General features: G+C 37.2%; 1 pseudogene; it reads right to left on the bottom strand.

Moving 5' to 3' along the window:
• Positions 1-2,603, bottom strand: part of LOC109456492 (small ribosomal subunit protein uS2-like) — a 139,764-nt pseudogene extending 137,161 nt beyond the window's left edge.
• Positions 2,604-14,547: the final 11,944 nt, after the last annotated feature.

Raw genomic sequence — 14,547 nt, 5'->3', positions numbered from 1 at the left:
CCACTCCAGGCTCTGCTATTCTGTACTTGGGGTCAGTTGTGAATAGTGAGTTGTCCAGCAATTCTCCTAATCTAGTCTGCTTGTCAATATTCTGCAGAATTTCTTGACTTTTCCTACAATAATTGGGTTTTCTTCCTTGATTTTCAGAGCTGATACAACTTTCCACAATTTTTGAAATCCTTTGGTTCTTGGGAATTTGGGAGATTGGAAAATTAAACGCAGGGATTTAGACCAAAAGTCTGCTTTTTAAAATTTTAAGTTAAATAGCTTATTAAAACTCTATCGAATCAATGGGATACACTGATATATCTCCTAATTTTTGTGGTTCTTAAAGTCTGGTCTACAGACTAACTGCATCAGAAATACCTGGGGATTGCTTCATGATTGGAGATTTTCAAGTCCTATCTTAGAGATTCTGAATTAGAAGGTATGTGTAGGTCTGGGAACATGCATTTTAAATCCCTCTCCAAGATTTTTCTTTTTATGACCCACCAGGTTTGATGTCACTGTTCTAATCACTATACTTTGTGATTATGATGTCTTATTATTCTATTTTTGATTTTAGAACGCTTCTTCCATTCCAACTCCCACGGATAACAGAGTACATTGTAGTCTTTATTATGAGAGCAAATTTAAATTAATTTTTCCTTTAGAATCTCATGGCCGTTATTAAGATAACTGAGGACCTTCTGAAATTATTGCTCTAACTGTAGGGTGATTATACATCTGAATAGGGCACTATTTGAAAATAAGAGAGTAATCCCCTATAAATTCTTTGCTGGAGTTCTTAGATCTGGAGAAGTGATTTCATCGTGAGTTGGTGATTATTTGGGAAAATCCTATTATGCCTTTTAAAAATGATAGTGTGGGAATGATGTGGGGAAAACGAAGAGGAACAGCTGGAGGCTGTGCAAGTATTTTCATGAACAGGACGTTCCACGGCCAGGAGGGAATGCATTTTATGGGAATGTTAAAATAAAAATGTTGTACTTCATGAATATATTTTTACCAGTGTTATTTAGAAATTTCAACTGGCTTTATTATCTGGGGTAATAAGCATAGAAATGTCTATTGCTAAAGATTTAGATGACACATTCTGGTTTTATTTGCGGGGAAGGGATTGGCTATTTATATTAATTCATCATTAAAATTCACTGATATCAGTTAGATATGTTCGTGCTTAGAATGGCACATGCAAATACATGAAAATAAGTCGTTTTTAATCTAAGAACTCTGCCCTCAGCATTCGAGCATCTGGTTCCCCTTCTCTTGCCTGCCAAGGCTAACAGCCAGAACCCCTTAAGAAGAGGGATTAGAAGTAAAACCCTGATAAATTCCATTCAGTTTGAGCTTTGTACCAGTAACAGAAGGACATTTGTTGTCCATCTGTCTTTGGGTAAAACAGGGGACAAGCACTGCAGTGCAATAGACAGTCCTGAGTCTATCTTGTGGTGTGTTTTTATTCAGACTGCCATCCGATGACACAGACATATACCACTCTGTACTCTGAAATCACCAAAATAAAGTTGCTTCAGGCCCCCTCTGTAATTCTGGGCTAACTAAACACTAACATCCACATCTAAATGGTTTGTGTGACTACACACACAAACTGCAGGTTTTCTGTTAGGTTTACCACTCCCGGAGGAGCTTTAAATCTACTTGTAGCCAGTCGCTAATTTCTTCTACTTCCTATTCTGTGTATAAGTGCAACCTGGGATTCAAAGCAGAAAAGCATTTGCAAGGCTTAGGGATTTAGCACTCCACCTTTGAGAACAAAACAAAATAATAAACAAAAACTTTGTGTCGATCATTGGATCATTAAGATGAGAAAAAATTAATTTAATTATAGAAGGTGTGCACATAAGAGGATGGATCGTGAGATTATCATGCTAAGTGAAATAAGTCAGACAGAAAATGTCAAGAACCATATGAGGTGGGTGGTAGAAGAGGGTAAATGGAGTCAAATATATATTGATGGAAGGAGAACTGACTCTGGGTGGTGAGCACACAATGCAATATATAGATGATGTGTTATAGAAATGTACACTTGAAACCTATATAATTTTACTATGTCATCCCAATAAATTTAATAAAGATTAAAAAAAATAAGAGACATAGGCAAAATATGGAAAAACACACACAAAAAAAAACAGGTTAGGAAAAGAGCTATTTAGACCTAAAACATAAATCAAGGATAAGTGCACAAAAGGCATATAGAACAACAGTAAGAATATGTATTAGGTCCTGCCCATTGTTTCAACGTCTCTAAGTTCTCCCAGGGCACGAAGTATACACACACACATACACACACACACACACACACACACACACACACACACACACTATGGCCTCTGGCTGTATCTGTTTTATATTTCCACATAACAAATTGCTACAACCTTAGCAGCTTACAACATTAGTTCATAATCTCACAGCTCCCATGGGCCAGGAGTCTGGCATGTTTTAGGTGGGTCCCCTGCTTAGTGTCTCACACGGCTGAAATCAAGGTCTCGACTGACTACATCCTCATCTGGAGGTTTAGCTCCTGAAATCCACTTCCGAGCTCCCTCAGCTGGTTGGCAGACTTCATCTTCTTGCAGCTCCATGACTGAGGTTCCTATTTTCTTCCAAGCTGTCAGCCAGGGATCACTCTCAGCTCCTAGAGGCTGCTTTCCATAACCCAGAAGGCTCCTTCCCTAGGCCTCCCCACAACAGGGCAGTTACTGCTTCAAGGACAGCCTTACAGGTTCATTCGATTAGGTCAGGCCCACCCAGTATAATTTCCCTTTCAATGAACTCAAAACTCAAAGCCAACTAATTAGGGGCCTTTATTCTATCTGTAAGATCCCTTCACCTGTGCCATATAATGGAACCTGATTGTAGGGTTGATATCTCATCATAATCACAGTTTCTGTCTGCACTCGGGAGGGAATTACTCATATATGAAGCATGTAAAACAGGGGACTAGGATTTGGGGGAACCAGCTCAGAATGCTGCCACCACAGGCACCCTTGTATTTACAGCCTCTATCTTAATCCGCACACCCTGACCCTCTGCATTCTACCTCACAACCTATTTTTGATTTTTATAAGCACGAGGTTATTATTTTATTTATGATTTCACTGTACTCCTAATCCTTGGCCTCGAGCTCCCGGGTCACCACTTGTGTTCCCTCGTGGTCTAGGCTGCTGTTGTTGCTTTAGTTAGAAACATGACTTAGCCGCTATACTTGGTCAGTTTCTCCATTAGAATAACCTCAAGCCAAGGAATTCACCTGGAGTCAAGATGCTCCCTCGTTGTTGAACGCTTGCCTGATGAATATCTCAGCTCTATGCAAGGTCTGTGAACCCTGTAAGCGGGAGAGGGAAGAGAAAATGGAATCCCTCCAGAAGCAGATGTATGTCTATAAATGTCCACATATCTATTGGGTAGGTGGCCAGCGACTGTTAGCTTGTGAAGAAAATAAAGAAAGAAGAATGTCTTCTACCTAGTCAGCCTTGTAGTTCCAAGATTAGTAGAGTCCCTTGTTAGAGGTTAAATGTCTGTTGAGGCTGCAGGATGGGATTGGGGGCGGGGGGGGACCTATCCTGGTCAGGTGGCCTCAAGTGCTATCATGACAAAGAATGTGCATTTTGCTAGAACTTGAATTGTAATTCAGAGTACATTCCTCCATAGAAACAAGGTTTAATGGTGTTTTGGTGACTAGGTCAACCTACAAACCCTGAAACAACAAAAGAGATGAGAAGTTTCTGTAAGTGCAGAAAGGTTCAAAGTGACTGTATGTTCACATTACATGTTGACTATTTCTCCTCTGGAGACTTGACTTAGCTAGTCAACCAAACCAAGCAGAGATGTCTTATTTTAGAGTGTGGAGAAGTGTTATCCTACTTTTAAAATTTATTTTCTCCCACAATGAGATACTGCTTCATATGAGTCACAATGGCTATTATCAAAAAGTCAACAAATAACATGCGTTGGCGAGGATGTGGAGAAAAGGGAAACTTTTTGCAGCCACTTTTTGCAAACCGGTGCAGCCACTATAAGCAGTATGGAGATTCCTCAAAAACCTAAAAATAGATGTATGATACAATCCAGCAATTCCACTTTTGGGTATTTATCCAAGGAAAATGAAAACACTGATTTGAAAAGATCGTATATGTACCTTTATGTTCATTGTAGCGTTATTTACAATAGCCAAGATATGGAAGCAACCTAGGGGTCCACTGATAGATAAATGGATAAAGAAGATGTGATAATATATATATATATATATATATATATATATATATATATATATATATATATATATATATATATGTCTATATGTATATATATCACACAAAAAATGCATACAAGTGGACACTTTGGTCAACGTTTCTCAAGCAGTAGTTCACCATAATCAGAAGTGTCTGGATACTGATGGTAACCATTTTGATCACCTCTTGTAATTTTGATCACCTCTTGTAATTGCAGGAGTCAAACGTGACTTGTATTCATCTTTTGTTATCGGTATATATTGAGCATTACAATTTTAATAGTTTTTTCCTTTCTTAAAATGTGTATACATTTTTTTGGCACCCTCTGTGTGTGTGTGTGTGTGTGTGTGTGCATGTGTGTGTGTAGATAATGGACTATTACACAGCAGTAAAACAGAATGAAATCTTGCCATTTGTGACAACATGGATGGATCTAGAGGGTATTATGCTAAGTGAAATAAGTCAGGCAGAAAAAGAAATATACTATATGGTTTCACTTATATGTGGAATCTAAAAATAAAACAAACAAACAAAACAAAAACAGAGACCAAAGGGATGATTACCAAAATGGAGGGGGTGGAGGGGTGGGTGAAAAGAGGAAAAGGAATATATCAATAATATTGTGATGAGTTTGCACAATAACAGATGATTACTAGAATTAGTGGGATGATCACACTGTAAGGTATAAAAATGTCAAATCCATGTGTTGTACACCTGAAACTAATATAAACAATAAAAAATTATTTTCTTGGGTGAGTTAATGACTGTGCCACTGTGGAAATAGTTTGGGTGTTGCTCATGACTTAGCAATTCCACTCTTAGGTATGTACCCCAAAGAATTGAAAACAGATGCTCAAACAAAATCTTGCACATGACTGTTTATAGCATCATTATACACAATTGCCAAAAGGTGGAAACAACCCAAATGCCCATCAACTGATGAATGGATAAACAAAATGTGTTATAGTTAGGCAATGCAATATTATTCTACCTTTACAAGAAATAAGTAAGATTATGATACAATCTACAACATGGATGAACCTTGGAAACATTATATTTTTCGTAATTTTATCATAATTTCATAAGTGAAGGAGGCCAGATACAAAAGACTACATGTTACATGATTCCATTTATATGAAATAACCAAATAGGCAAATCTATAGACTCAGGAAAGAGATTAGAAAAATAGAAAACAGAAAAAATAGAAATCAGAAAAATGAAGAAATAGTTAAATGTTATGAGATTTCTTTTGGTGGTGATAAAAACGTTCTAAAATTGCCCTGGTGGCGATTGTACATATCTGTGAATATACTAAAAACCAATGCATCACACACTTTAAATTGGTGAATTGTATGGTATGTGAATTATATCTCAGTAACATTGTTAATAAAAAGAGTTAATAACTGCTAAACTGTTGGGTAAACAGAGGTAGAGCATGAACCTTTCCTCAAAGACTAAGTAAAAAAATGGGGCCTCCTTTATGACAGAGTGACTTACTCCCAGCCAAATCTTTTTCATTCACTGAAAATATATGTTTTTCTTTAGTTTTTGACCTGAAGAACTTCAGTGAATCTATTGTTTCTTTGTCAGACTAGGAAAGCTCTCTGGGAGGTGTATGTGTGGGCTCTGACCCTGGACTCCAGAGAGAACAATAGCTTACCTTTGGTTTTCGAGATTGTTTATTTGTTTCTGTTACTGCCAAGTACCTTCATGTGGAGGGCTGGGAAGGGGGTGAAAGTGGATATTCACATTTTGTTTTTGTGGGATCCTTAGGCAGCTTCACAGATGCAGGATTGCTTTAACACACTAGCTACAAAGTCCAGCTCCAGGTTTCTTGGCCATAAGAGAAAGAGAAGTCGCATTGTGGAGTTATGTGGAGCTGAGCTGGATCAAGAGCTTTGAGGGAGAAGGGAAAGAGAATGTGCACTTACGAGGGGAGGCGTGTCACATATCTTCTCATTAATGAAGTGTTTTCCATATTAAACAATTGCCATAAATACTCTGTAAATTAGACAACATCATTTCCATATTTTAGACGAGAAAAGTAAGGCCTGGAGAGATTGTCTCAGGTGGTAAAGGAAGGAGTTGTAATGTAGTCCCACGTCTTTCTGATTCCTCGAGGCTTTATTCTCCTCCCTCCTCTCTTTTCACTCTACGTCAGTGATTCTTAAATGAGGGCAATTTGGAGCAATGTCTGCAGACATTTTCAGTTGTGACAGCTGGGTGGGGGATGCTACTGGCATCTAGAATGGGTAGAGGCCATGGATGCAGTTAGATATTCTGCAAAGCCCAGCACAGCCTTCCACAGAAAACAGTTCTCTGGCCCCAAATCTCAATAGTGCTGAGGATGAGAAACTACTCTATAGACAGCTGAATATCTCATCAACTCCCATGTGTTCAGCAAAATCCATAGATGATTTCAATTCTCACATTTATATCCCTAGTCTAGATGTCTAGCAAGAGCTGTAAACTTAAATATGCACCCACCCTCTAGAAATATCTCCTCATATATCCCCCAAACTCAAAATATTTAGTCAACACATATTCAGTCAGTATTTAGATTCGCAATTGTGGCATTAATATTACAATTTTGGCTTATCATTTATTTCTTTGAATCAGAATATAAACAGAGTCTACACATTGTGATTGTAAGTATGTCTCTGAACACACTTCCAAGCTATAGTCTTCTTCCATTTCTTTTGTAATGTAGGCTGATTTTGCTGATTGTAACCTGTGTTGTTCTAAATTCCCTGTACATTAGTAACTGTTCTGGAGGTTTCATTAAGGTATGATTAGGTTCATGTTCAACTTTTTTTTTTTAGTAAAATTAATTCACAGATACTGTTACATTCCATCAGGAGGCATTTAAAGTCTAGTTGTTTATCATTTGTAGTTTTAGCAGCTATTGCTGATCAATACCTATCTCTATTAACTCAAATGGGGATGTACTAATTAAATCATTCCTTCCTCATGTATTAGCTGGAGTATTTCTATACAAAGAAACTTTCCCTCATCTAATATTGGTTACCCCTGCATACAATTCATATAGAAAAAGCAAGAAAAATGTTAATTCTTTCTCTTTAACAGTTTTCAAAATAATTTAGTGGTACTTCTTAGTGACAACCAATTAGTTGTATCATATGTTTATAGACTTATGGACTGAAACATTTGATATGCTTTAATCCATTGTAGTTATTATCATTATTGACACTCAAATTGTCCCCTTTGGTGAGTGACAGCATTTTAAACCTGGCTCCTTACTCTCCCCAGATGTTGGGGGTTCATACGTTGGACTGAGTTTCCTTTTTCTATCTGATCTTGTTTGATTTTTTTTTTCAGATTCTCCATATTTATGTGTTGTAGATGGAATTTCCTTTTGTTTTCTAAAACTGTAACTTATTTGGTCATTAAAACAGTATCTTTTTGTTCCAGGGGGAAATGAGGTAACTGGGGGAAAAGAGTCAGGAATTGAGGGAGTTTGCTGACTTTTTTAAGAATCTCAGCTTGATTGATGTATAATTGACAAATAAGGTTGTAAGACATTTAAAGTGTATATTATGGTGATTTGATATAAGTGAACGTTATGAGAGGATTCTCCCATCTAGTTAATTAACACATCCATTACATCACATATTTATCTTTTTTTTTTTGGTGAGAACATTTAAATTCTACTCTCTTAGCAGATTTCAATTACATAATAGTGTTATTGACAATAGTCACCATGTCTTGATCTAATTTCTTAGAGATCTTTCTAAAATGTAAATCAAATTATGCCACTTCCATGATTGAAACTTGTAATGGTCCAGAGCTGACTTCAGAACCAAGTCCAAAGTCCTTAAAGAGCCCCCTTTCCCTCTGAATCCTGCTTACTTTTCTTCTTGTCTGGCCCCCTGCCCTTGCTAAACTTTAGCCACAGGGGATCTCTTGTAGTTCCCCAAACATGGCACCATTTCTCCAGCCTGTTGTTTTTTGCTTATTTTGTTCTTTCTGCCTGATCACCTAGAATACATTCCCCACCCTCTCACCTTTGTTTCCTTGACTTATATTCCTCTTTAGGTGTCATCTTACATGTTATTTCCTCCATCAGGTCTTCCCTGAACAGGATGTCTATGTCTCCTCTTTTCCCTGTGACAATTCTAGATTATGTCTGATGAAGATTAGTGTCTGTTTATTTTTAATGCACCCTTCACCCTCCCAAGTGTCCCATTTTGGATGATGCATTATATAATCATCCTCTCTCTGAATCCACAATCCCAGAATTGTTGCATACCTCTCTTGTGGCCTTGCACGCCATTCTATAATTACATCTAGCATTTTCACATGCAATTAAAATTTTCTATTTACTTGTTTATCTTTGTTATGGACTGAATTGTGTTCTCCCCACATTCATATGCTGAAGCCGTAATGGCATTGTGACTGTATTTGGATATCTGGCCTGTAAAGTGGTAATTAAGGTTAGTGAGGTCAGAGGGTGGGGCCCTAATCCAATGGGAATTGTTTCCTTATGAGAAGAGGAGGAGACCCCAGAGATGCACACATATGGAGGAGGAGACACCAGATGAGGACACAGTGAGAGGGGGCCATTGCAAGCCAATGAGAGAGGCCTCAGGAGACACTAAGCCTGCTGGCACCTTACTCTTGGACTTCTAGCCTCTAGAACTGTACGAAAATAAATGTCTGTTGTTTAAGCCACTAAGCTATGGTATTCTAGCAAACTAACAGTCTTTGTTACTAGATTGACTTTTATTTTTTTATCCCTATTGTCATAGTGGTATGTTCATAGTGGGCTCTATATCATCAGGGTTCAACCAGAGAAACAGAACCACTAGGAGTGATATACAATAAGGAATTTATTATAGGGAGTTGACCTTGTGTAATTGTGAGAGCTGGTTAAATAGTCTATAAAGTCTGTTGCCTTGGTGTCTTAATTAAGAGGTCAGTCACCTAGGAAGAAAGAATAGAGGTGAAGTGGAGAAGAGCACGGAGAAACTAGAACCCATGAGGATGAAGCTGGAACTTTTAAGAATGGACTAGAACTCATGTCAGTCTTTCCAAATCTCCAATTTCAGTGTTGCAGTTGACCTGTATTAGAAACTTGAGTCCTTTGTCACAGAACTAAACATTCTCTTGTTTCAGGAGGTGGAGACATGAAGGAGGTGTTTGATGGGAACGGGAGAAGTGGTGGACTGAGATGTGCCCCCCACCATCCAGGTGAGCCCGCAGGTGGGCCCAGTGTGCATGAGCTGCAGTAGTGCCAAACAGAGAAAATACACAGATCTTCCAAGTATTAAAAAAAGGTTGGTGATTCACCTCCACCTCTGAGATAGTATGCAAATGTCACTTGTGGTCTGCACTAAATTACACAGTGAAGCGAATTCTGAGAGATGGAGTTTCATTTTAGCTAAGAGGACACAATATGAATCCACCACAGATGCTCAATATTGTTTGTTAAATTAATAAGTGATACTGAAGCTACTGACTTTATGGTAGTATTTTGAGTCTTTTCTTAGAATGGAAATGACTCATAGAACCCATCTAGCACCTTTTCTAGAAACTCCACGTGTCAATCTTCCTCTGTGAACTTTGAGGGTCGAAAATGAGGTTCGTACTTTATTACTAATTTAATAAAGACGAGTCAAACATATTAGGTATAATGCTTCAAAAAATAAGCTTGAATCATGAGAGCTGGGTAGAGGATTAATTTATGCTGTAGCTAAAGTAGAAGACTGACGAAGCACAGTATCTAGCACTGGTCCTTCTCACTTCATATCCATCCGCAAACTAGTGTAATAGCAGATTACCTGGTTCATGAATTAGCCAGGTTAGTTTTGTTTTTGGCTTTACCTCTTTCATTTACTGACTGCCTTTGTATTCATTCAACATGAACTGCAGTGGGAGAAGTGGGAATTTCTGAAACACAGAGTGTACTGTGACATTGAAACATTTTGTTCTCTAAATTTCCCAGGGACCAGCAGTTTGAAGTGGAACAAAACACACCATCGTTGTTGATTACTTATATTGAAGGACAATATATGTTTCAACATATTAACTTACAAAAATGATTTATCGCCACAGCATTTAAACAATGTCCTGTAACCAATGACTGTAGTTTTTAGATAAGTGATAATTTGCATGAATAACACTCACTCCCTTTATCACTGGGACACTTGAAGGAGCTTGGCTATTACACAAAGTCTCCCTGAACATGGGAGATTGGTCTTTTCTCCTTGCCAGGGTCACTTCAGGAACCAACCCCAGGACTGTGGATCTGTCATTCATTCTTAAGACCTTCCACTTTGCCGCTGTTGGAAGGGAGGTATTGTTTCAGAAGACAGAAGTGCATGCTCAGGTTTACCAAGTGACCATTCGCAGGCTAAATACAAAACACATGAACTACTTTGGCAAAATGTCTGCAGTGGAATAATTGGTTAAAATATTATTGGAAGATAAGAAGATTCTATTCAATCCAATTAAATGTCAGGCATTTTTTTTTAATGTGCATACTTGCAGGTTGCTAGCATTTTTAATTTGGTTTGGACAATGCAGAATGATTTTTTTTTTAAATCTGTCCAGCTGCTTCATTATAATTGAAGGGAGAGAAATATCATTCCATGACCCTCCTCTCTCATTCTAATGAGGTAAAAGTCACAAAACTGGAAATGCACATGGATTTTCTTGATTATTTCTTTACAATTTTTTATTTTTCAATTATAGTTTATATTCAATATTATATTAGTTTCAGATGTACAGTGCAATGGTTAGACATTTATATAACTTATGAAATGATCCCCCAATAAGTCTAGTACCCCGTGATACCATATATAATTATTACAATATTATCGACTATATTCCCTATGCTGTACTTTACAGCCTGGGACTGTTTTGTAACTGGCAATTTATACTTCTTAATCCCTTTATCTTTTTCACCCAGTCCTCCAAACCCCCTCCCACCAGGCAACCAACCATCAGTTTGTTCTCTGTATCTATGAGTGTTCTGTTTAGTTTGTTCACTTATTTTGTTTTTTAAATTCCATATGTAAGCGAAATCATGTGGTATTTGTTTTTCTCTTTCTGTCTTATTTCACTTAGCATAATTGACTTTTTTTAATACAAACATAAGAATGATAACCAACTCTTTGTCTTCACCTCCTTCCATACAAAATTATGCATGGGATGCTCTATGTAGACTTGGCAATTGTGTGTGAAGAATTTCCATCCTCCAAAAGCAATGCAGATAGGAGACAAATGAACTGAAATAACAAGAATGAGAAAATGGTAGTAAATCATAAATGATAATGAGAAAGATCCTGATAAATCAGTGGCAAGGATCTAATAAGTCTCTAAAGGTCCATAAAATTCTTTGCTGCTAGTTGCAAAGAAAGGTATCCCATCAAGTCATGATTCTTTGTGTCTCAGGTTTTTGCAGTTCAGCTCTCTCTCCTCCCAGCTCATCAACTCGCTTAGCTCTTAGAAATTAAATGGGCTCTCTCCCTGTTCTCATTTGGGCACTGAAAAATAGAGACTCACTTGAACCACTAGAGGGATCTCTCTTCCTTGGAAAGGAAAAAAAAAAGTAAATTGTACAATAAACTGTAAACTTGAAATGACCCCGGAAAAGCCAAGCGGGACCACAAATTAACTATTGCAATTTTGAAAGATGTCCCAGTGTCTGCAGAGTGGCCCTGCCCTTGGGGAGTCTGACCTTTCCAAGATCCTGAGAGAGATATGGCAAAGGTGGACTTTGTCACACAAACATGCTTTGAACTACTCAAGTAGACTTCAGTGGTAGCACGGAGGGAGAAAGCTACAGGCTGAAGAAAGGATAGTAGTGACAGTCTATATCAAGGCCAATTGCCACCAGCTCCTATTAAATTTGTAGCTCCTATTTCACGGTAGTTTTGAGGAACTTCACATTTTGACGTTTCAATCTCTTAGACATTTGAAAAAGAATAAGAGTGAAGCAACAGAGCACACACACACACACACACACACACACACCATATTCATGATGAAATGTATCCAAATGGCACATTTCTATAAAATAATTTATGAAAAAAATTATGCTGTCATGTTCCTGAATTTCTTGGAGGCAGGATTCCTCAGTATTTCTCATACATGCCTTATATTTAACTCTACTTTTTGTAATTTTTCTAGCATTGGTTGCTTATAAACTGGTCATAGAATTATATAATCTTAACAGTAGAACATAGAAATTATCTAAAATAGCTTCCTACTCCCAGCCAGGAAGCTTAAACACAACTAAGTTTAGGTGCTTAAATTTTGTGATGAAGTTTGTTCATTGTTCCTTCAGTTAATCAAGAAATACTTCCTGAGTGTTTTCCTATAGGCCAGGCTTAACTTAATGGCTGGTCATAAATCAAGGATATATACTTTCAAGAAAATAACACTTTAGTGTGAAGAGACAAAGAATTAGTAATAAACATAATAATTAAGTTAATAATATGTTGTGGTGTAATCTGGGATTTACCTACTTGGAAATTTGTAAGATAGATAACCTATTAGTGTTTCATGTTGCTGACAGAAGACATGAAACTGTTGGGTCAGAGACAAGTTTCTCTTTTATGCCCAGCACAGCAGGCAGTATGAACATTAGCTTATTTTGCATGAGAATTATGCAACTGGAACCAGATGGATGCTGTGTACACAGTAGAGTTGTATCACAGCTGAGGAACACTGAGTGTGGGAAAATCACAGTTTTATAACAAGCAATAAGCAAGATCTTTTTTTTTTTGGCTCAGACAGGGACACAAATTTCTCTATTGGGATTGTTTGCTGCAAACACAATTCTGATATATATATATATATATATATATATATATATATATATATATATATATAAAATATGTATATGATACACTATATATTAGATTTGGGGAAATTAAGTAATTTCTTCAACAACTAAGTGAAAAAGTCAAAATTTTAACTCAGTTTAGGGACTTTTTGTTTTACTTAAGCTTCTTGTGGAAATAACCAGAAATTTGGAAGAAAGTGACTATCCTATTAGTCACTTAGTAAGTATCTCATAGCTAAGAATTATAATACAGAAGATAGTTATATAATATAAACATTTGAAAAATAGAGTTATAGATGATATATTAAAGAAGAGCACACCTGAAATCTATATAACTTTACTGACAATTGTCACCTCAATAAACTTTAATAAAAAAAAATAGAGTTAAGGAAGTTCAGAGAAAAATTTTAATAATTTTGTATAGAGAGATTTAAAGGGGAAGATGACTGTGAAAGGCTAGAAAAATCACAAACGTGAAAATCTGACAAAACAGTCACAAATTTGCAATGAGGAGGAAAAGACAGACACACTTAAAGGAATCAGTGTGGTGACATAGGAAGGTCTGTGGTAACCTCAGATTTTTACAAGAAATGTGAGAAAGACAGCAGGAGCCATAAATAATTAGAGCCATGTGAAAGAGTAGGGTAGATCTAGGGAGACTATGTCAGGTAGTGGACACTATATGAACCCACTGGTGTGAAAAATGCTAAGGACAGTGCAGTGTTCAGGCTATATGAAGAGGAAAAATAATGTGTACGTGGGGCAGATTGTACAAGGCTGATGGGTGAGAGGAAGAAAGCAGGTCAACACTTCATTTTATATATATATTATCAACGTTTTTAATATACAGAATGTTCTATCAAGAAAATAAAATCAAATTTGGAAAGAAAAAAATGGAAGGGGTGAAACAACTATAATTAAGAAGAAATTAAAGTTCAGGGAAGAATGAGCAGGGACTCCTGTTCAACAGCAATCCTACACCTCTCTTTAACCCCTATTCTATGCTAATAGAACCCTGATTTTATTTCAAGTATTGGGTGGGTTCTGGCTTCAAGGGAGAAAGGACCTTTCCTGTACCCCAAGAGTTGAATCTTGATTATTCAAAACTTATCCCAATGATTCCATTCACATTTAAGGGATTGATTGGTTTAGGAATGGGCACATATACCATTTTGGCTAAAGAGACATGAGAAGAAAGTCTTATCTGGGGGGGGGGGGGTTCCTGGAAATGTTCCTATGTTTTAAAAAGCAACACATGGGAGGGTGGTGCCCTTTTCCTCTCTTCTGGATTTTAGATACTGTTGCTGAACTTGGGATGCCTGGAGCTGCTTCAGTTATTCAAAGTCATTACCAGAGTAGCCTACCCTGTCTTAATGATGTAGTTTAGTGCCTGAATTAACCAACCATGGAAGTGTTCCTTTAGGTTTTCTTATTATGCACAGAGTATATTTTCCTTATTTGTTCCAGCCATCTTTTGACTCT

Source organism: Rhinolophus sinicus, chromosome 17 (genome assembly GCF_057876585.1).
Source record: "Rhinolophus sinicus isolate RSI-liver-muscle chromosome 17, RSI-T2T, whole genome shotgun sequence".
Classification (NCBI taxonomy): domain Eukaryota; kingdom Metazoa; phylum Chordata; class Mammalia; order Chiroptera; family Rhinolophidae; genus Rhinolophus; species Rhinolophus sinicus.
The sequence above is the reverse complement of the archived record's forward strand: the minus strand, read 5'-3'. Positions and strand labels throughout refer to the sequence as shown.